The sequence below is a fragment of the Arachis duranensis genome, chromosome 2 (genome assembly GCF_000817695.3).
Source record: "Arachis duranensis cultivar V14167 chromosome 2, aradu.V14167.gnm2.J7QH, whole genome shotgun sequence".
Lineage (NCBI taxonomy): Eukaryota > Viridiplantae > Streptophyta > Magnoliopsida > Fabales > Fabaceae > Arachis > Arachis duranensis.
Genome location: NC_029773.3, coordinates 54101488 through 54124673, shown reverse-complemented (window position 1 = coordinate 54124673; position 23186 = coordinate 54101488). Strand labels below are relative to the sequence as shown.

Sequence of the window (23186 nt, the reverse complement as noted above, 5' to 3'; positions counted from 1 at the left end):
CAGGAGACAATTGATGTCCAACAAATTCGCTCAAGTGACAATCTAGCATATTTGTTCACAAAGTCACTCCCAAAATTCTCCTTTAAAAGATTGGTACATGAGATTGGGATGCGCCGATTTTGAGACATTAAATGATGTCGGCAAGAGGGGGAGACTGTACTCTTTTTTCCTTGGTCAGGTTTTTTCCCAATGGGTTTTTCTTGACAAGGTTTTTAATGAGACAGTCCCCATCACTAAAAGATATTGTACTCTTTTTCCTTCACTAAAATTTTTTTTCTATTGGATTTTTCTTTAGTAAGATTTTAACGAGGCAATAATCCTAAATTGTCATTCAAGGAGGAGTGTTGAGATAAGGATGTGGATGACTACGTGGACTAACCCTCTCAATATTAAAGGAACCTCTCTCCAAGACAATCAAAATAAATAAAGTTTGAAAATCAAGTCTTGTTATATGTATATATAAGAGGAGCTACAGTTGAAGTAATACACATCAATAAAAACAATCTTCTCTTTTTTTTACTATGCAAATATTTTCTCTCTCTTTTATCTCTCTTTAGCTTTAAATTACATTATCTATAATATTAGTAAATATAGAAATTACTTATATTATAGTAAAATAAAAATATATTTATATTTTTTTATTTTATATTTATTATAACTTCCTTATTTATTTTACAACATATTTTTATTAATTTCTTATTTGTATGTATTTTGCATTATTAGGTAAAATTCTGTTTAAAAAAAAAAAAATCGTCTTTGTGTGTGTGCGCAGCTCTTTGTATAGGCACACTCTCAAACATGGCCTCTGCTGACAGCACCCGCATAATCGGTGCGTCCGCATCCCTTCCACCTTCTCGTCACTTTTCCTTTCTTCTTCTCTGAGCCAACCATTCACCCTCATCCTCTTCATCTTCTTCACCAATATCATCATCCATCCCTGTCTCAGCCTCCTACCACCGTACCACCACCGGCGACTCAACCCAGCCGCCGCACCCTTTTCGGTGCCCCAACCCGTTCCAGCTCGCTCTCCTTCTCTCACTGAACAACGAACCTGTCTCCGTCTCCATGGCCATCGTCACTGAACCTCCAGCCACCCGCCACCAGGACCGCCGGCGACCGCCGCAGTCGCCGTGCCCCTCACCCCATCTCTCCTCCCTGTCTCAGCTTCACCTTCTTCTTCTCCTCGCCTTCCCTCCGCCGAGATCCCCCTCTTCGCGCCGGCAACCCTTATCGCCGCCAGCGCCACACCGCGCTCTGCAACCGCGGCTTTCTCCTTCTCTCTTCCTTCTCTTCCCCTTCCCCGTTTCCCGTTCACACCTCTCCGCGAAGCCCAGAACCCACCGCGCTCCCTTCCCTCTGTCCGAACCCTAGCTCCCCGAACCACCACCGCGAACCACCGTAGCCTCCACCATCACCTTCGCGCTAACCCATAGCCCACCTTCCGCACCAGCAATTTCCTCTTCTCCTTCCCAGTGCGTCTCAACACCTTCCCTGCCTCAGCTCCCTCACTGAACTGAACAGAAGCTTCAGCCCCTGGCCGAGCCTTTCTCCCCTGTTTCTCTTCACTGCCTGCAACAACCAGAAGGGGGCAAAGCCCTGTCTCCACTCCACTGCCCCTTCCCCACTGCCACTACGCCAGCGTCGCCACTAGACCACCTCTGGGCCGGCATCCCTCTGCTTCTGTTTCCCCTTCTCCTGTCCCTTCCCTTTCTCTGTTCTGTTTCTGCCCTTCCAGGTTCCATTCTCTATTCTGTTTTCTATTCCCTTTTCTGTTTTCTGTTAGCTTAGTTTAATTTTTGTTGATTAAGTTAGTTAGAAATGCATGTGTAGTTGATTAGGTGGTTAGAGAATCTGAGCTGGATAGAGGATTTAGGGTTGTTTTGATTGATAATGTTGTTTGGAATGCTGCTGTCTCTCTAATTTTCCTTGGCTTGTTTGTTGCTGGATGATTTGTCCTGTGCTTATTTAACTTGTGCATTGCTGCTGTTTTGGGTTACTGCTGGATTAATTCACTGCTGTTCGGGTTGCTCATTTATGATGGAATCACTGATTCTGATTTGATTTTTTCTTGTTGAATTGATGGTTAAATTGCTCGAGTTCATTTGGTTAGTTGTTTGACTGATTTTCTGTTGAACTTCTGAGATATTGCTGATGGGAGTGTTGAATTATTGTTGCTGGAAATCTGCTGTTGAGTTTGGTTGAAAATTTTCTTGATTGTGTGGAGATTCGCTGATTTACTGCCATTTTTATGACTTTTGAGGCTGAAATTGACGGGATAAGGTGTGATTGTTGCATGTTTAATTGTCTGGAATTGTTTAGATCATTTGGATACTTGTTACTTCATTGCGTTAAAGTTGTTTTTGCTAAAACTTTGCTGCTGTTAGGTTGCTTTGGAGTAGGATTAGTATAAGTTCATAGATAATTAATCATGCTATTATGCTTCTTAAGTTTGAATTTCATTTGGCTTGAACTGGCTTAACTGAATTGCTGCTGAAGTCTTCTTTCAATTTTGCACTTGACTGTTTGAATTCAGATTGCCTGCTTGTTAAATGGTTCATTGTTTTGGTGCTATATTTTTTTTCTTGCTGTATTTTGGCTCACTTTCTGATTTCCTTTGAAAACATACATGGTTTTTGTGTTTTTAATTGTCAATGCATTCATAGGAAGTCTGAATTGATTGATTGAGTTTGGGAAATAGGCCAATTTCCTGTTGAAATGCTGCCGGAATTTATCTTAATCTGTTTTCAATATTCATCTTTGATTCAATTAATTGATTGAGTTGGTATTTCATTGCTTTTGGTTTTCAACTGTTGTTAACTCAATTGAGTGACTATCCGGCTGATTGCTTCTTTGTTTTGGTTGTTGAATGTTGAGGTTTTTGCATTCACTACGCCGCTGCTATTCTATTTGATTGCCCAATTAAGCTGCATTGTGTTGTTTGAGCAAACAAGTTCTATTTGACGAATTTCTGTGTCAAAATAGACCCTTGTTTGCTACATGATCTCTGATTGCCTCAAGAACTTCTTTGCAAGTTTTGGTCATGCTTCTAACTTTCTTTGCTTACTTGTGATGTTAATTTACTTCTATGCATTGAATAGTTCAAGTGAATTTTTAAATTGACCATAAACTTGGAATTCTTTGGAAAATTTGAGCCTCTTTTGCATAAAGTCACAAGTTTGAAGGTTTTAAATCTAAGTGGCTGAATTGATTCATTTTATTTTTGCCTAACTTTCATCAAGTCACTTAGATCATGAGGTTTTCAAGTCTTGTTTCAACTTGTGAGTTTTATGCCTTATGGAATTTGGTGTCTAAATGTTCTTTGGCTTACTTGTTTCTCTATGTTTCTAACTTTGTCAACACCAAATTGCTTCAAATTATGCTAATTTACTTGTGATTGATGTTTACTTGATTATATGCTCTACACATACATGTGCATCAGTTGTTTTGGCATCTTGATTTTTTTTTTGAGAAGTGAATAGAAACTTGCTTGTTTTGAAATTTTTGAAACACTTGGGAATTAAGGAACTTGTGACTATGCACCCAACTTTTGATTTTTTCTTCCATTTCTTTTACTAATTTTTCCCTTCTTTTTACATAACTTTTAACCATTATTTTCTTTTTCAACTAACTTTTTCTTTTCTTAACATACCTTTTGACTATTTTTTCTTTCTTTTCTTTTTCCCAACTAATTTTTTCTTTTTCTTCATATAACTTTGACTTTTCTTTTCCTTTTCAACTAACATTAATTTTTAACTTCTCTTTTCTTTTTTTTCAACTAACTATTTTCTTTTTACTCACTTAACTTTTAACTTTCCTTTTACCTTTCAACTAACAATAACCTCTAATTGTTTTCTCTCTCTTTATGCATAGTAACAATGCTCCTTCCTTCTTTTATTCTTTGATAAACAAGCAAGTTAACTTTCCACAAGTCCTGAATTTGATTGGAAGTTGTTTGTGTTTGATTTAATTTGACTCTCATGTATGCTTCCATTCAAATTTACATTATCTGTTCACTTCATATATATATGCTGTTTTGTGATTCAGTTTTCTGCTTATGAGCATCTAAGGAGGAGGAGGCCTAGCGTGATGAACCGGAGGAGGCATGGGACAGTAGAGGTGATGCAGTGACGATCCCTTCCACTCCGCATGATCGTGAGCACCGAGGATGGTGATACATTTTAAGTGTGGGGAGGTTGTGCATCTTCAGCAAGCGCATTTTGGGTGACAAGCTTTATTCCGAACACTTTTAGTTTAGTTTCTTTTTATACTTTTTAGTTGTTTTGTATATATTTTATCTTTTGAAAACCTTTTTACTTAGTTTATTGTACTTTCTTAGTTTATTGCACTTTCTAATTTTGCTTGTACATAACTTAGTATTACATTGTAGTTATGCATATTTTGGCATTTTGCTCTTAATCTTGGCTTTTACATATGCTTTTTAGTTTTTTAGCTATGATTGTGATTTTGGATGATGTGATGATTGCACCTTGTTTGATTTTCTATATACTTGCTATTTTGGTTTGATTGAAATTAGGAATTAAACTTAGGATTTTTTTACTTTTTCCATCCAATCACATTATATACATATAGAATAAATGTTAGTCAATTTAATGAAATTTCTAAAGAACTTACTGTTTATAAAGGGCATTGAAATTCAAATTGAATTGAGTTGAAATTCTTTGAAACTTGCATGATTCATACATTGTGGAATATGGTTTGAGTTAAAGAACATACAACTTGTGAGATTTTGAGCCTTATTGTGTGGTTACGCTATTTGACCACTTATTTTATTTTTGTGTGTGCTCTTCTCTATGAATGCAATCTTTAGTTTGTTTAATTCTATATATCTATTGTTTAATGTATTTTTATGCATTTATGTGATTGAGGCTATCATTTCTTTATAGCTCACTCTATCCAAATAGCCTACCATTTCATTCACCTTTGTTTGCCACTTTGAGCTTATGAATACCCCCTTTTTGTTCTTTATTTTGCCACATCATTAACCTTAAGCGAAAAAGAATGAAATGCCCTTTATTTGAATCTTTGAGTAGCTTAAGTTAGTGAGTGTGTGTGATGTTTAAGTGTGGGGAAATGTGGGAACATTAGTAGATAAATATGTGTTTTATTCTTGTTGAAAAATCTTGGAAATTTTGGTGCATACTCATGTAATATTATAGAAATCATATGCATTGATGAATTGGTATATATATTATTTTCTTGAAAAAAAAAAAAAAAAGAAAAAAATGAAAAGGGGACAAAATTACCCCAATGAAAAATTCAATAAGAGTCAATGCATATGTGATGAATTAAATTAAAATGCATGAGTGTGTATTTGTAAAAGTGAGATTTTGGGTAGCTAAGTTGATATTAGAAGTTTATAGGTTGTGTGTGTTAGGTGATAATTTAGGCCAATCAAAGATTCAAATGCAAGCTCACTTAATTATATATATATCCTTATCTTTACCCTTAGCCAAGGTTGCGAGAACCGAACCGGTCACTAAACCGGTTGAGTGACTGGTTCAATGGTTCAAAGGTTCAACCGGGGTTCAACCCGGGTTCAACCGGTATAATTAAATTAACAATAAAAATTATAATGTTCTACAATAGCAATATCAAATTTGTTGAATACAATTGCTTGTGATTTCTCCTTCTCATTCTCCTACAAATTTTCAAACCACATCAATTGGAAAAATCAGTACAAAAACAAAGAATAACAACAAATACACTAAATATTCATAATCATAAATGATATAAAGCAAGAGTTATTATTATTATCCACTTGCATTGAGAATTTCACCAACATTGAAACTAGAAACTTTGACAAACCCAATACAAAGGAACTTGATTGGAATTTTCTTTGACAAACCCAGTACAAAGGGACTTGATTGGAATTTTCAATGCAAAAAAATTTGAAACTCTTTCCAGCATACTTCAAAGTTCAAAGAAGAGTATAAATTTGAACAAAAAATGTCTAAGAAAAAAATGTAATTTGTGCTCCTGAAAGATATGAAATGATGAAAAACAATTTACCATACCACCATCAACAATTCAGATTCAGCAAAAATCAGCAACCAAAATTAACTCAGAATCAGAAAAACCAGCATAAACAACTCAGAATTAACATAAACAACTCAGAATCAGAAAAAAATTCTAGCATTAACAATGTTCATCAATAACGCAGAATCAAAAATATCAACGACCAACAACTCAAAAATCAGAATAAATAAAAATTAACAAAATAACCAAAAATAAATTGAGGTAGTAGTGCTTACCGGCGGCGAGGGAGGAAAGAAGATGACGGCGCGGTGAATACTCCGCAGCCGAGCAGAGAGACACGTCGCAATGAGAAAGAGAGAGACAGAGAGAGCTTGGAGCCTCGAATAGAGAGAGGGAACTCAAAGAGAGAGATGGGTACCAACAAATCGAGCAGAGACGACGATGGAGAAGCCTTCACCGCGGCGTTGCCAACAGTTCCGAGCAAGCACTCAACGTCGGGGAGAAGAGGATCGAGAAGTGAGCAGACCTTCCACGAGCGAAGATGGCACCCAAGTCTGTCTCTGCCGGCAGCGACAACACCGTCTATCAGAAGAGAAGAGCTCGGCGATGGGATGGGGCTGGGTTCCTACCGCCGTTAGGGTTTGGGTTTTCCCGCTGTCTCTGCCGGCAGCGACAACACCGTCTATCAGAAGAGAAGAGCTCGGCAATGGGATGGGGCTGGGTTCCTACCGCCGTTAGGGTTTGGGTTTGTCCAGAGAGAGAGAGAGAGGAGAGAAAGGGGCAGGGGTGGGTAAGGGTTCTGAACCTTTGAAATTTTTTTTTAACATATATAAATATCATTGAACCGGAAAAAAACCGAACGGTTTTGACGGTTTATCGATTAACCGTCGGTTTGACCGGTTTTTAAGCTGGTTTTTTGCAAGACGGTTCTTCACAGCAACCGAACCGGACAAATGACCGATTCTCGGTTAATTCGGTCGAACCGGCCGGTCCGGTTCGGTTTTCAGAACAATGCCCTTAGCTCCATTATAACGTTGAAAAGACCTCATGATTTTTGCATATGTACATTAAGTTTGTGTTGATTGGTTAGATGAAGAACAAACTTTAGAAAGCATGATTAGAGGAGAATTGAGTGGATTGATGCTAAACACTTGAGTGATTAGAGTGCATATACATATCCGGTGAGGGTTTAATAACTCAATTCCATATTTCCACCTTTGATCATTATTATCTTGCAAGTTTGTTAAAATCCTTTATATGACTCAATTCAATTGTGAATAGGATTTGGTTATAATTGCCTTAGCCCTTGATTGTGTATAGATGCTTTCTTGAAAATTGATTTATTTGGACCATATATATATTTCTTTTGGTACAGCATGAGAACATGCTATTGTTTAAGTGTGAGGATGTGATGAATCCACATTTTATGATATTTATTTGCTCTAATTTGGTGGATTTCATCAGCTTTTCTTGCATTTATCCATTGAAATAACATAGTTTCATAATTTCTCTCTAAATTGTTCTTGAAAGTGAAAACATGTTTTTTAAACTTTATAATTGCTAAATTTTATTCATTTTAATTCCATTTGATGTCTTGATGTGTTTGTTGAGTAATTTCAGACTTACAAGACAAGTATGGATTGAAGAAGTAGAAGGAAGCATGCAAAATGGGAGAATTCAAGAAATGAAAGATTTGTAAAGCTGTCAGCCCTGACCTCTCGGTACTAAAGTGATCATAACTTCAGCTACAGAGGTCCAAATAAGGCGGTTTCAGCGGCAATGGAAAGCTAACGTCCGGAGCTTCAAAATGATATATAATTTGCTATAGTGGACACAAGTTGAAGTGTGCGTACGCACACAATTTGTTCGTACGCACAAGTCAGAAAACAGCAAGTGTGCGGACGCACACATCTGTGCATCTGCACATGTCCTGGCACGTGAGCTCATTAACTGGAAATCGCTGGGGGCGATTTCTGGGCCTCCAAAACCCAATCTAACTCATTTCTGAAACTATTTTAAGCCAAATTGAAGGAAGATGAATGGGGCACTTAAGTTTAGATTTTTACATATTTTTGTTAGTTTTCTAGAGAGAGAAGCTCTCCTTTCTCTCTAGAATTAGGGTTTTTAGCTTATTCTCTCTTTAATTTCTCTCTTTAATTCTTATTTGGATGTAGTTTCATTTATGTTTCCAAGCTTTGTTATCTTAGTTCTCTTAGTTCTTCTTAATTTCTCTTTTATGTCATTTTCATTTTATGAACACTCTTGTCACTTTTAATTTCATTTAATGCAATTTTGATATTTTGTTTCTCTTTAATGCTTATTTGAGTTGTTATAATCATTTTATTGCAATTGGTAGTTTTAGAAAATATTATTATTGTAATTTAATATGTTTTATCCTTTTTTGAATGTTAGGTGTTTGATAAAATGTCTCCTTTAGCTTTTGCCTAACTTTTCACACTCTTGGCTTGTAATTGAATAATTAGGTGATATTGAGTCATAGATGTCCATTTAATATTGTGCTTAGGATTGTTAATTAATTTGGTTTTTCTTGACGCTAATCTTTTACTAAGCTAATTAGTGAGTTGATTAGGACTTAGGGATTGAGATTAATTATGCCTAGTTGACTTATCTTTGATGTAGGGTTGACTAATTGAGATTAATTCTTAGCAATTATTATGTTTGTGGTCTATGATTATGATGGGAATCCTCAATTCCCCAATCCTTGCCAAGAGTCCTTTTTGTCACTTGAATTCTATTTTTGATATTGCTTGCTTTGAGTTTTAATTTCCTTGCATGCTAAGTTACTTTCTTGCCTCTTCATTTCATTCCTTGCCATTTACATCTCTTGCATTCTAATTTCTTGTCAACTGGCATCAAACCCCTTGCTTTCCTCATAACCAATAATATGACATTTAATTGCAATTTCTAAGGAGAACGACCCGAGAGTCTAAATACTCTTGGTTATTTGTTTTGTATTGTGACTTATTCTTTGAATTAAACTTTGATGTAGAGAGATAGTTGTTGATTTGGCTATACTTAACGAATGATTTCTATTTCAAGAAATTCCGAATCAATGACAAATTCTCGCTCATCATCCGGCTATGTGTATGCACAAGATACTACTTGAGAAAGTTACTAAACCGGTAGTGCAACCACAAAGGTGGCTCAATCTAACTATGGAAGAGGTGGTCCAAAAAGAAGTTATGAAGCTCTGGAAAGCCTGGATAATTTATCCAATTTTTGACAGTCCATAGGTGAGTCATGTGCAAGTGGTTCCCAAGAAGGGAGGCGTAATAGTGGTCAAGAATGAGAAGAATAAATTTATTCCTACAAGAACCGTCATGGGGTGGCATATGTGCATTGACTACAGGAGGCTCAACATAGTCTGAAGAGAGAGATACCCACCATGATGACTGAGGTGGTTCAATTTCTTTTCCAATTCTTATTTTCCTTCTGCTATTATTATATTAATTTTCTTTTTTATATTTAATTTATATATCCTTTGCATGAGTCTTAGTAATTCCTAGTTTTCTTAGCTTAGTTTAATTAAGTTTCAATTCAAGAATGTCTCGTTTATCATGATCTGAGCTTGAATTATAAGAAAAGAAAGAGAGAAGCAAGATAAAAGTGGTGTATGATGTATGCGCATCATGTTGTGTTTTTCTATACTTTTTCATATAAAAATTAATGCATAATGCTTAATTATGGAGTATTTTGGTGCTTAAGTTGTATATTGCTTTGATCTTTTGATTTGATGAATTTTATCGGAAGTGTGGCTGGCATGCCTGGGAAGTGGCACGCTGGGCCAAATTTTCTGCAAACATGCCAGGGTGACCTCCTCACCTTTGAAAGAGCATAACTTGAAAGCTAGAATTAGAAAGCTGACTTCTAGAGCTTTCCTAAGATATATAATAGTATATAGTGGACATTCAGTTTGGAACGCGAACGACCCCATATTTCAGCGTTGCAAAGGCTAGCATGTCTAGCATAGTGTGTCCAGCATGGGAATTCTACACACCTTTGAATTTGCACTCCCAGTGGCACCATTTTTTGTGCTGGCGTGTAGACTGCCATAGGGGAGAAGTGGCATGTTGGGCCACAACTCCAGAAAGCAATTTTCATTCAAAACGGGCTTGCCAATCAAGTGGCACTTGAACCACACGCCAACTTTCATCTGCAGCCTCCAACCTTCAACCAAGCCCACTCCAACCTTCATTCAAGCCACAATTTCCAACCAATCAAAGACACAATAATTATCTAGAAGTATTTTGTTAAATTACATTTAATTGTAATTTGAATTTCATTTGAATTTGTAATTTAGGATAGTCTATAAATAGGATACACTCCACACTTCACACCAAACCCTTGGGAGGGGAGTCTTCGGACTCTCATTCCACTCTTATTCTCTCTTCCTTTCTTCCGCCTTCATTCTTATACATTTTGTATTTTTCTTTTTATTTATGAATATCTAACTCTCTTCAATTGGAAAAGAGAACTCTATTGCAATTTAATAAATTAATTTGTTTTCATTCTTCATCTTCAATTATTCTTTTATTGCTTCTTTAGAAAGATCTTCGATCTTCATTTTAATTATTTAAATTCCACCGAAAGAGGAATTGAATCTATTTGAATTCTATGTGAGCTTTGGAAAAGGGATCATAAAATTATGCTTGAAGTTCTTTCTCACAATGGTTATGAAATTGGATTTGGGATTGATACGTGACATATAATCATCTCAATAATTGATTCATAAAATTGTGTTTCTCTAAATTAGAGACCAATCTTCATCTCTTCTCATGAACACTTATATCAAAGAATTAGAAATTGCTCAAGTTAAAAGAGACTGAATTGTCAAAAAATTGGAATTCAATCACTTATGATTTGCCAAGAGATCAATAAATGTATGATTGAAGTGGAGATGAGAACTATTGATCCTAAGAATTCAACATCTCTTGATCCCAATGTTATTTTCATTTTTCATTCTTGTTATTTACTTTCCAGTTATTTACTTTCTTGCACTTTAATTTCTAGCACTTTACTTTTCTGTCATTTACTTTCTTGTCATCTTATTGCTTCCATTTACTTTTTCTTTAAGTCATTCACATTTCTTGTTTGCTCATCACCCAATTATGATCATATAATTAGAATAATCAATTAGCTATTACTTGCTCAATCCGTTAATCCTCGTGGGTTCGGCACTCACTCACAGTGTGTAAATTTGGTATCAAGTTTTTGGCATCGTTGTCGGGAATTAAGTGTGATTAACAAACTACTACTTGATTGATTACCTAGATCATACACTTTTAATTCTTTCTTTTCTTTTCGTCATCCAACTATTTGTGATATTGCCTTACTTAATTTTACTTTCAAATAATTTGGCATGTGATTGCATATGATAAGTTTGGTGTTGCCATGTAACAACTTGATTTCCAAATCTTCACTGGGTACTTGCATCATTTTAAAATGAAAGTGTCACACCAAGTTTGGTGTTGCAACTTACCTATCATGCAATGTACTATGCACAACCCACTTATTAATGCAATCGCATTGTTTATATTTCTTATGGCTTTTATTATTATTTTTAGTTTTACTTGCTTAAATACATGCATTACTTACATCATAGTTTCAAGAAATTCATGATTAATTCACAATCCCATCACCAGTATTCTCTTGTTGCTTGAGGATAAGCAATCATTCTAGGTTTAGTGTTAGAGGGAGAGAATATAAGGAAAATGACAACAATAAAGATGAACTACAAGGTAGTTAAGTTCCTTTTTCTCTTATTTGTTTCATGTACTTTCAATTGCATGATTGTCTTTCACTTCTTGTATATGCATGTATGTTCTTCCTCTAGATAAGCATAGTATAATTTTGAATTGTAACATGTTGCTTTTACATCATAATTACCATCTTGAAATTTGTGAGTCAAAGCAATTAAGCATCATTGTAACACCCTACCACACAGAGCCTTATGCTTAAGTCGTAAAACAGAGGTGGCAAAGTATTACGACCTCTAAAAGAAAAGACTTATAAAAATATAGTTGAAAGAAAAGGGTTAAGTACTGAAATCGTCCCTAAGGTCTGGGGTGAAAATCAAAATTGTCCCCAACCTTTTTTTGTTATTAAAATCATCCTCAACGTTACAAAACGTTATAAAATTGTCCTTTCCTATTTTTTGGACCAAATTACCCTTAACTATTAATAAAAATAATAATATTAAAAAAATAAAACCCCACCCCACCCACACCCAGCATCTCTTGTTCCCACTCCCTCACCCCCTCACTGTAACCCCCACTCCCTCATGCTGTCGTTTCGGCTGCCTCGGAGGTGCACCCGTCGCCGCCCCTGCGTCCAACCCACAGCCACCGGCCGTCGTAAGCTTGCATGGAGGCACTGCCGCTGCCGTCCAGCTCCCGACCTTTCACCGCTGCCTCTGCTTTTCTGCTTTTGCTTTCTACCTTTTGTTTCTACTTCTGCTTCTATTTTTATTTTTGTTGTTGCTTCACTATTGTTGATTCACCCTTCACAATTGTTGATTCACCCTTCACAATTGTTGTTGTTAATTTATTATTGGTGATACTGATTCTGATTATAGTAAATTAGTAATTGCTTCTGATTATAGTAATTGCATGATGATGATTTGGCTATGGTGGCAGTGGTGATGGTAGTGATTATAGTAATTCCTTTTCTTTCTCTGTTCTTCATTCTTCATATTTTTCTTTTTTTAATTTTTGAAGAACATATATATGATTGATGATGGATTGTTGCTAATTTTGTGATTGTTGTTGTTGCTAAATTTTTTATTTATTTTGTGGTTAGGGGTAAATGATGAGGGAGAGTAAGAGTCTTGGGGAGGGAGGGAGAGAGAAAGAGGCTTGGTGATGAAGAAGGGAATTGGGGGTTATTGGGTTAGTGGTGATGAAGAAGTGGGTGAGGGGACAATTTTATAACGTTTTGTAACGTTGAGGATGATTTTAATAAGAAAAAAAAGGTCGGGGACGATTTTGATTTTTGCCCCAGACCTTAGGGACGATTTCAGTACTTAATTCTTGAAAGAAATTATATTTAGGAGCCTTGAAGAATAAGCTAAACAAAAGCGAAAACAGAAAATCGTTTCACACTCGCGTGGATAATCGTAAAACAGATAGGTAAGATCAAAAGAAGGCTAAAAACGTAATGATACAGATCAGAGTTCCAAACATAGATATCAAGCTCCAGAATCGACCTGCGAAGCTAAGGCCGGCCAGAGTATGTAATTATATATATTTATACAACCCAAAATATAACTCAAACTACAAAATGAACACCTGTTTCTCCAAGTCAACCTCTAGGAGGGAGAAACATAAAATATATACAAAGGAGAATCTATATACATATATACATAGCATAACAACAAAATACAACATCCCATAATAACCACACTTCGCTTGCTCAGGAAACTCCAGATGCTCAGCGAAGTGCCTCTCGACCTGCATCTGAAAAACAACAGAATATATATAAAATGAGAACCGGAGGTTCTCAATATGGTAAAGATGCCTGCGTAGTTAATCTAAATGGTCCCAGGAAAGCCAGAGGCATTTCTCGAACTTTGACACTCAGATTTAAGCTTAAAGACCCAACTAAACCAGAAATTAAGTAAGTTATCTAAGTTATTCAAGTTCTAAATCTAACATTAACTTAACACTTTACTTTCTGTCTCCTCCAATCCTCCGAATTACCGGTGGAACAACCCCCGTTCACTCCTCCACCAAGAGAGAATTTCTTAGAAGTATATACATACAATTCAAACAAAGAAAACACAGATAGAGGTACAATTACATACAAAAGCATATGATGTATGCCTGTCCTATGGTTGATGAGTCTCATCTGTCGGTTATATAGTCAACCTGACATGTCCTGGTAGTTAACCATTAGACAGTCCCTCTGTGCGCGCATTCCCAAGCTTAAAAATAATATCTATGGAGTCAAACTCCATGCTCAATAATATAATATTCAATATATATATGTGTGTGTGTGTGTGTGTGTGTGTGTGTGTGTGTGTGTGCATACTTGTAAGAACCCAAGTTTTTATGAATAAAATCATTTAAATGCCCAAATTAAATTCTAAAAATTTAGGATGAGAATTTGGAGATTTAAATATGATTTTTGGACTCAGTGGGTCTTTATGAGTCAGAAAATGTGTTTTCTACGAAAAATCGTGAAAGACCGCAAACCGGCAGTCAAACCGGTTGAACTAGTCCAAGTCTGCTCGGTGCTGTGCGAGAAGCAGTGAAAATAGCCAAAAACCTTAGAAAAATATTAGAGATGGAAAATCGAGCGTTAGTGTTAAAGGTTTGGCCCAAAGTTGGGCCGAACGGGCTAAAAATGCTAACAGGTTGGACCGGGACCAAGTTAGGCCCAAGCCCAACATATATAAGGGTTCATTAATGAACCCAAACACTCATAACACACATGGTTACTATTCATCATTTTCTTCCCAAGCTAATATCTTAAGCTATAAAGCTTCGATCACCGCACCGTTTGCGGCTACGCGTTCCTTGTGAGGAGCTCTACAAAATCTATCCAAGAAACTATTGAGGTAATCACTAAATCTTCCCAGTTCTCCTCTTCAAAATTTTGGGTATTTAAGGTTTTTGAGTAAGTGAGTTTTTATCATTTTGGATGTTTAGGTTCACCCTAATCCTTGCCTAGCATTGGATTTTGACTTCCAAAGCTATTGGAAAAGGTAAGAGACTTTGAACTCTTATGAAATTTTAATTTATGTTGAGCTCTAGGTTGATTTATGACGGTTTGTGCATATATAGTTTGATTATTGTGAGTTTGGAGCATGTTGGTGCTTGTTGGAGTTACATTGGTGGTTGAATTTTGGTTGAAAGCTCATTTGGTTCATAAAGAGAATCGGCCAAGGTATGGTTTTGGTTTCCTCTATGTAGTATATAATATTCATGGACACTTAGACTAGCGACTCATAGAATAGGTTTGGATTTGAATGGTTGTTAAGTTGTTGAATGATGGTATATGATAATTTTTTATGATTTGATGAATGTTGAGTTTAATTGTCATGCCTGATGTGGATATGATGAGGATGAAGGATTGTGAATTTGAGGAGTGAATTGTGTTGATAAATGTGATATTGATGTTGATTGATTGGTAATGTAGTTGGAAATCGTTAACAAGGTTGGATATATGTAATATATTAATGTGATGTTGTGAATGAGGAAAGATGAAGGAAAAATGTGGTAAGTTTGGTGTAATATGATATAGAGGGTTGATTTTGATGAAAAGTGGAGTTTGGATTTGGTTGGATTGGTTTTGGTTGTGATTTTGGGTAAAAGTTGATTTTGGTGAACTTTGTCTACTCATAACTTTTGCATCGGTTTTCAAAATTTGATGAACCTTGTCTAGAATTAAAGATCTTTGAAAACCCTTTAAATTGATATAAAGTTTGTGAAAAATTGGGATTTTGTAGAGGAAGTTATGATCCTTGTGCGCACGCACACTCTTCAAAAATTGTGGCCTGTGCGCATGCATAGACCTGTGCGTCTGCACACGTAGAGGCAGGTAATCTGCTTGCAACGCTAGCACAGCTTGTGCGCGCACACACCAATGGGAAATTGTAACCTGTGCGTATGCACAGACCTATGCACATGCACACGTTGGGGAGGCCAGTCTGTTGGGGGCGCTGGCACAGGTTGTGCGACTGAACAGATTTTGAAAGTTTTGGTACCTGTGCATACGCACACCCCTGTGCAGACGCACACGCCCTGTTTCTCAAATTTTGCTTTGTTTTCAACTATTCTACATCCCCAACAAGGTTGTAAGCTTTTATAACACCTTTTTAATGACTTTTGGGCATATTTTTGGATACTCAAACATGGGAAAAGATTTAAGGGTTTTAGACGCTATTATTTGGAAATTTAGAAAACGGAGGATTAGGCTTCTGGCATACTGAAAGTGGTTCAATATTATATGATGAATGGTTGATGAATGAGGTGAGTGATAAACCACTATTTTATGGTTTACAATGTGTTTAATTATGTGGTTTTATCATGGTCTTTACCCACTTATTCATATAATTAGCATGCATTTATATTTCCTTCCTAAAATTATTACATGATTGAAAGCTTACTTCCTGGAGACCTTTAAGTAGGTATTTTAATCCCCCTTTATTCCATTCGATGCCGTGATCTGTGTGTTAAGTGTTTCAGGCTTTATAGGGCATGAATGAGTGAGAGATTGGGAAGAAAGCTTGCAAAAATGGAAGGAATACAAGAAATTGAGGAGATGACCAGCGAGAAGTGACGCGTATGCGTCAGCGACGCGACCGCGCGGAAGAAAAGAATTTGCAGTGACGCGCCCGCATGAGTGACGCGGATGCACGTATTGGAAAAGCAGAAGCGACGCGGAGGCATGCACGACGCGCCCGCATGGAAAAGCAAAATGCCGAATGACGCGTCCGCGTGAATGACGCGTCCGCGTGACGTGCGCGATCTGCAGAATTTCAAAAGTCACTGGCAGAGTTTCTGGGCTGGATTTCAACCCAGTTTTTGGCCCGGAATTACAGACTAGAGTTAGGGAACATGCAGAAACGAGAAACAACAATTCATTCTGCATAATTTTTAGTTTTAGATCTGGATTTACTCCTCCCCTAGGTTTTTATCACTTGACATTCATAATTAGGATTTTTGGGAAGATTTTGGCTTTAGCTTTTGAGAAGAGTCTACCTCCGGTACTAGTCATCTTATTTTGCTATTTACTTTTTATGTTTATTCTTCCATATTTTTAATCCATCTATAGTTGACTTTGGCTTATTTTTGCAAGTTATTAATATAGATTATTTTTATTTTCAATTAATCCTTTTCATTATTATTTATCATGTCTCTTTTTAATTCCCTTTCTTATGTTATGAGTTCTACGTTCACAATGAGTGAGTAGTCCTTTACTTGATGGGGAGTTGATTGAAAGGAACGCTTGAGTTAGGGTACTTAAAGGAGAAATTATAATTGAGCTCATTGTTGGAATGCCCTCTAATCACTGACACAAATCCTTTACAATGAGCGGATTGGGACTTATGAATAGAAACAACAATCCAACTTGTTTGACTCTACCTTACGTAGTAAGGGGTAATTAAACAGAGCAATCTTCAATTATCAATTTAATCTTGAGAGTACTTCAACAAGAATAAGGCTTCCAACTAATCTACTCCCAGTCAAGGCTTTTATTTAGAATTAATTAAATTCTCTATTTTAGTTTCCTGTTATTCAACTCAACCATTTTTGAAAACATCTGATTGATAAAATAGCACATTTCTCTGCAACTCGTTGGGAGATGACCTGGGACTCATACTCCCAGTATTTTAATTTAAATTTTGTGACAACCCTTCTAAATTGATAAGCGGATTTTTGGTTGGTTAAGGACTGTACTTGCAACGCATCTCTATTAATAATTTCTTAACCTGCTAATTTCTGCCACGTCAATTTTTGGCACCGTTGCCAGGGAGTTGCAACAGTGTGCTAATTTATTGATTGGTATTTATTTTAATTGCAATTTTTATTTTCATTCTGTCACTATGAGCTGTACGTTTCTTTCGTTAAATGACGCGTTCACTTCCTGATCCAAGCTTGCCAGTATTTGACCTTGAGATTGAAAGAACTCTTTCACGTATAAGGCAAGCTCGGCGTCGACGACTCCTCTTTGAGGACGAACCTGAACCGTCATCTAAGGAAGAAACAAGCTCCCTCTCTATTGATGCAGTTTATTTACGTGCACGTGACATGGCAGCGCCTAGGAGAGTCACTATCCAGGAGGAAGGAGCCCCTGATTTTACGCTCCAACCATTCCAGGCACACCACCCAGTAGTAGCTGTAGATTTTGAAATAAAATCTTCACTACTTAACTTGATGCCCAAGTTTCATGGCTTACCTGCTCAAGAGCCTATCAAGCATCTTAGGGATTTCCAGACTGCTTGTTCTACTGTTAAGCGTAATGGCACTGATGAAATCTCCATTCTGTTGAAAGCCTTCCCGTTTTCTCTGGAGGGAAAGGCAAGAGAGTGGTACTACACTCAACCCGGAGCAACTGTTTCCAACTGGGATACACTTAGAATAGAGTTTCTGGATAAATTCTTTCCAGCTGAAGTTGCCGATAAACTGAGGAAGGACATGTCTATGATCGTTCAGGATGAATCTGAGACCCTCTATGAATACTTGGAACGCTTTAATAATCTTCGAGACACATGCCCCCATCATATGATTAACAAGATAGTGTTGTTCGGTTACTTTACACAGGGTTTGAAATCTCAAGATAGGACCACACTGGAAGGTGCTAGCAATGGTTCTATGAAAAAGTACAAGACTACGGAAGAAGCATGGCAATTGATCAGCGACTTAGCTGACTCTACTAGGAATCACAGGTAGAGACAAAGTCGGTCAAGAGCTATTGCAGAGGTATCCACTAGTAAAGAGACTGCTGCTATAGCTCAGAGCTTATATAAAATAACTAACTTACTGAAGCAGATGCAACTGAATCAACAGCAGCCTCAGCAAGCTCAGCCTTCTCCACCACAGCACATCCAGTAGTTGATTCCACAAAGAGTATGCAGAATCTGTGCAGATTACAGTCACTATACCGATGAATGTCCGCAACTCCAACCAGAAGACAACACTGTAGCAGCCACTCATAACTTTCATGACCACCCCAATCAAGGGTACAATCAAAGTGGCAACTATAACCAAGGATGGCAGGATAACTCTAACCAAGGCTGGAGAGATAATTCTAACCAGGGTTGGAGGGACAATTATAATAGAGGAGGCAGAGATAACAATGGAAATCAAAGGTGGAATAACAATAACAACTTCAGGCAGCAGAATTAGAATCAGTCCTACAGAGCACCTCATTTAAGATAGCCTCAAGCATCTCAGCAGACCTCTCAGATCACTTACCCCTCTTCATTTCCTAATGATGAGTTGCTACAATCTATTGATCAGAGACAACAAGCCATGGAAAATAATTTTAATGCAACTCTGAATGTTTTGACTTCTACTTTACAAACCCTTGTCTCACAGGTTGGATCATTGACCAACTCCAACAACCATTCCTCAAGCTCTGGTGGACTCCCCTCTCAACTATTACCCAACCCAAAAGGTGGTATTAATGCCATCACTCTAAGGTCCAGAACCACGTTACAAGAGAGGAATAAGGAAGAGCCAAATCCACCTGAACACGTCTCAGCTGAAGAGGTAGTGGAAATAGAAGATGTTGAAGAAGAAAAGAGCATGCAAGACATGGCTGAAGAAGAAGATGCCAAATCACAGGAAGAAGCACCAAAGGGCGCAGACACTATAGAGGACGCCGTTCCTATTCCATTTCCACAACTTGCAAGGAAGCCCAGGAAGCAGTTGGAACCTGATCCCAAAATGGTAGAAATCTTTAAAAAGGTTGAGGTAACTGTTCCCCTTTTTGATGTCATTCAACATGTATCTAAATATGCAAAGTTTCTAAAAGATTTGTGCATACATAAAGACAAAATTAATGAATTAGAAACCATTCCTTTAAGAAGTTCTATATCTGCTTTAATGGAAAATATACCTGAAAAATATAGTGATCCAGGTCCATGCATGGTTAACTATACCATTGGAGGTGTGATATTTTCTGACTGCATGTGTGATTTAGGAGCATGTGTTAGTATAATGCCTTTATCTGTATATGATGTTTTAAGGCTCCCTCCCTTAAAAAGGTTGGCAGCTCGTTTTGTGTTAGCAAATAAAAGTATTATTACAGTGGCTGGAGTTGCTGAAGATGTATTAGCGGGCATTAAAGGTCTAACTTTCCCCATTGATTTTTACATCCTGGAGATGCCCCAACATGACTCAGAGAAGCCATTATCAATCCTACTCGGAAGACCTTTCTTGAAGACCTCGAAGTTCAAATTAGATGCTTTTTCAGGAACATAATCTTTTGAAATAGACGGCCGAGTAGTAAGCTTCAATCTGAATGGAGTTATGAAGTACCCTCCAGAAGATCACTCTATCCTCCGGTGTGACATCATAGATGAAACCGTAGCTGAAGTTCACCTAGAAGAGTTTGAAGAGAAGTACATAGGACAAGATCCAAGTGTGGGGACATTCCCAGAGGACAATTAAAGTACTCTACCACTGCCACCAGCTCCAGATAATTCAGAGTCTGACCATGAACAGAAGTCAGCGTTGAAACCTCTCCCTCCACACCTCAAATATGCTTACCTCGAGGACAAACAGAAGTTTCCAGTTATCATTACACAGGACCTCACTCCTGAACAGGAAGAGCAGTTACTTAATGTGCTGAGGAAGCACAAGAAAGCAATTAGGTGGAGTTTAGCAGACATAGTAGGCATCAATCCTCAAGTTTGTGAGCATAGAATCTTTTTAGAAGAAGGAGCAAGACCCGTTCGTCAACCCCTGAGAAGACTAAACCTCACTATCTTAGAGGTTGTCAAGAAAGAAGTGACCAGACTACTAGAGGCAGATATTATCTACCTCATTTCAGACAGTGAATGGGTGAGCCCAGTACAAGTGGTGCCCAAGAAGTCGGGAGTCACTACAGTAAAGAATGAGCATGGAGAGCTCATAGCTACCAGAGTTCAGAACGCCTGGAGGGTCTGCATTGATTACAGGCGTCTCAACCAAGCTACTCGTAAGGATCACTATCCTCTTCCATTCATTGATCAAATGCTGGATCGCCTGTCAAGTAAATCACATTATTGCTTTTTAGATGGTTATACCGGATATTTCCAGATTCATATAGCTCCTAAGGATCAAGAAAAGACTACTTTTACCTGTCCTTTTGGGACCTATGCTTACAAGAGAATGCCCTTTGGCTTGTGCAATGCACCAGCCACTTTCCAAAGGTGCATGATGAGTCTTTTCTCTGATCTTATTGAGGACTGTATGAAGGTTTTTATGGATGATTTTAGCGTTTATGGTGATTCTTTTAACCTTTGCTTGGATAGTTTATCTAGAGTGTTAGATAGATGTGTCAGTACAAACCTTGTATTGAATTTTGAAAAATGTCATTTTATGGTTAAACAAGGAATCGTACTGGGACATGTTGTATCTAATACTGGCATTTCTGTAGATCCCGCAAAGGTGGATGTTATTTCTAGTTTACCTTACCCCTTCTGTGAGGGAAGTCCGTTCGTTCCTTGGACATGCAGGTTTTTACCGAAGATTCATTAAGAACTTTAGTAAGGTAGCACTCCCCCTATCCAAGTTACTGCAGAAGGATATTGAGTTCGAGTTCAGTGAGGATTGCAAACAAGTGTTTGATAAGCTGAAAACTGCCCTGACTCAAGCTCCAATTGTGAGAGGACCAGACTGGAGCCAGCCATTCGAAATCATGTGTGATACTTCCAACCATGCAGTAGGAGCAGCACTGGCTCAGCATGAAGGTAAGGACCCTTTTGTTATTGCTTATGTGTCTAAAACTTTAGACGCTGCTCAGTCTAATTACACTACTACTGAAAAAAAGCTTCTTGCTATTATTTTTGCTCTGGATAAATTTCGAGCCTATTTACTTGGTACTAAGGTAGTAGTGTACTCAGACCACGCATATAAAGTATCTATTAGCTAAAAAAGGAATCCAAACCAAGGCTTATATGTTGGATACTGCTGCTACAAGAATTTGATTTAGAAATAAAGGATAAGAGTGGTACCCAGAATCTAGTGGCTGACCACTTAAGTCGTCTTGAACACATTAAGGATGACTCCACTCCTATAGCTGATAATTTTCCTTTTGATAACCTACAAGCAGTATCTGAGGTAATCCCTTGGTATGCACCTGTAGCTAATTATCTAGTTAGCCGTACTTTTCCTCCACACTTTACTAAGCACCAAAGAGACAAGCTGAAAAGCGAGTCTAAATATTATATATGGGATGACCCATATTTGTTGAGATGTGGCGCTGACCAGGTAATTAGAAGGTGTGTGCCTCATTTAGAATTCCATTCCATTTTAGAGGCCTGTCACTCATCTGAGAGTGGAGGACATTTTGGCCCTCAAAGAACAGCTAGAAAAATCTTAGACTGTGGATTCTGGTGGCCCACCCTTTTTAAAGACGCTGCTGAATTCTGTAAATCTTGTCCCCCATGCCAAAAGTTTGGTAATATATCCCAGAGGGATGAAATGCCTCAACAAATTATGATTTTCTGTGAAATTTTTGATGTTTGGAGCATTGACTTCATGGGTCCATTTCCAAATTCTAATGGCCACCTCTATATATTGTTAGCTGTAGACTATGTTTCTAAATGGGTGGAAGAAATTTCCACCCGTATTGATGATGCTAACATCGTTGTTTCCTTTGTGAGAAACCACATTATTTGTCGCTTTGGATCACCACGAGCAATCGTGAGCGATCAAGGCACTCATTTTTGTAACAGGAGACTAACAGGATTGCTGAAGAAGCATGGGATCATTCATAAAGTTGTGACTGCCTACCATCCTCAGACTAATGGGCAAGCCGAGGTGTCAAATAGAGAGATAAAGCGTATCTTGCAGAAGATAGTCAAACCTCATAGAAGAGACTGGAGCACCAGGCTACAGGATGCACTCTGGGCATACAGAACAGCGTACAAGACACCCATTGGGATGAGCCATTTCCGCTTGGTTTATGGAAAAGCTTGTCATCTTCTAGTTGAAATAGAGCACAAAGCTTTTTGGGCAGTAAAGGAGTGCAACATGGGTACCGAGAGAGCCGGAGCTGAATGGAAGTTGCAACTACTAGAACTGGAAAGCCTTCGCCTAGAAGCTTATGAGAATTCAAGACTATACAAGGAGAAGATGAAGGCTATACATGATCACCACATCAAGAGGAAAGAATTCCAACCTGGAGACTTAGTCCTCCTTTACAAATCTCGACTGAGGCTCATGCCAAGCAAGTTGAGATCAAGATGGGAAGGTCCATACAGAGTAGAGAAAGCCAAACCGTACGGAGTTTATCACCTTAGTCACCCTTCCAGCTCCGAACTTATCAAGGTTAATGGACATTGCTTAAAGCTGTACCATGGCGAGAAGATGAAGAAAAACAAGGAGCTTGAGATCTTCCTCTTGGAAGATCCCCACATAGCCAAAGACTGAGCTAGTGGAGTGTCCAACTTACGGACGTTAAAGCAAAGTGCTAGGTGGGAGACAACCCACCATGGTATGATCGTTCCTTTC

General features: G+C 37.7%; 1 long non-coding RNA gene and 1 other non-coding gene across 3 annotated transcripts; one reads left to right on the top strand and one right to left on the bottom strand.

Annotated features, from left to right (window-relative positions):
- Positions 1–777: 777 nt before the first annotated feature.
- Positions 778–8311, top strand: LOC107474241 (uncharacterized). 2 transcript variants are annotated; one of them, XR_008005683.1, is made up of 3 exons: positions 778–1735; positions 4045–4221; positions 7618–8311. It is a non-coding gene; the product is annotated as an uncharacterized LOC107474241 (long non-coding RNA). The 2 variants fall into 2 exon arrangements; XR_001589212.3 differs by lacking the exon at positions 7618–8311 and having other exon boundaries at positions 4045–4416.
- Positions 8312–18143: 9832 nt separating this feature from the next.
- LOC127745366 (small nucleolar RNA R71) lies at positions 18144–18251 on the bottom strand. The gene has a single exon (XR_008006563.1). It is a non-coding gene; the product is annotated as a small nucleolar RNA R71 (small nucleolar RNA).
- Positions 18252–23186: the final 4935 nt, after the last annotated feature.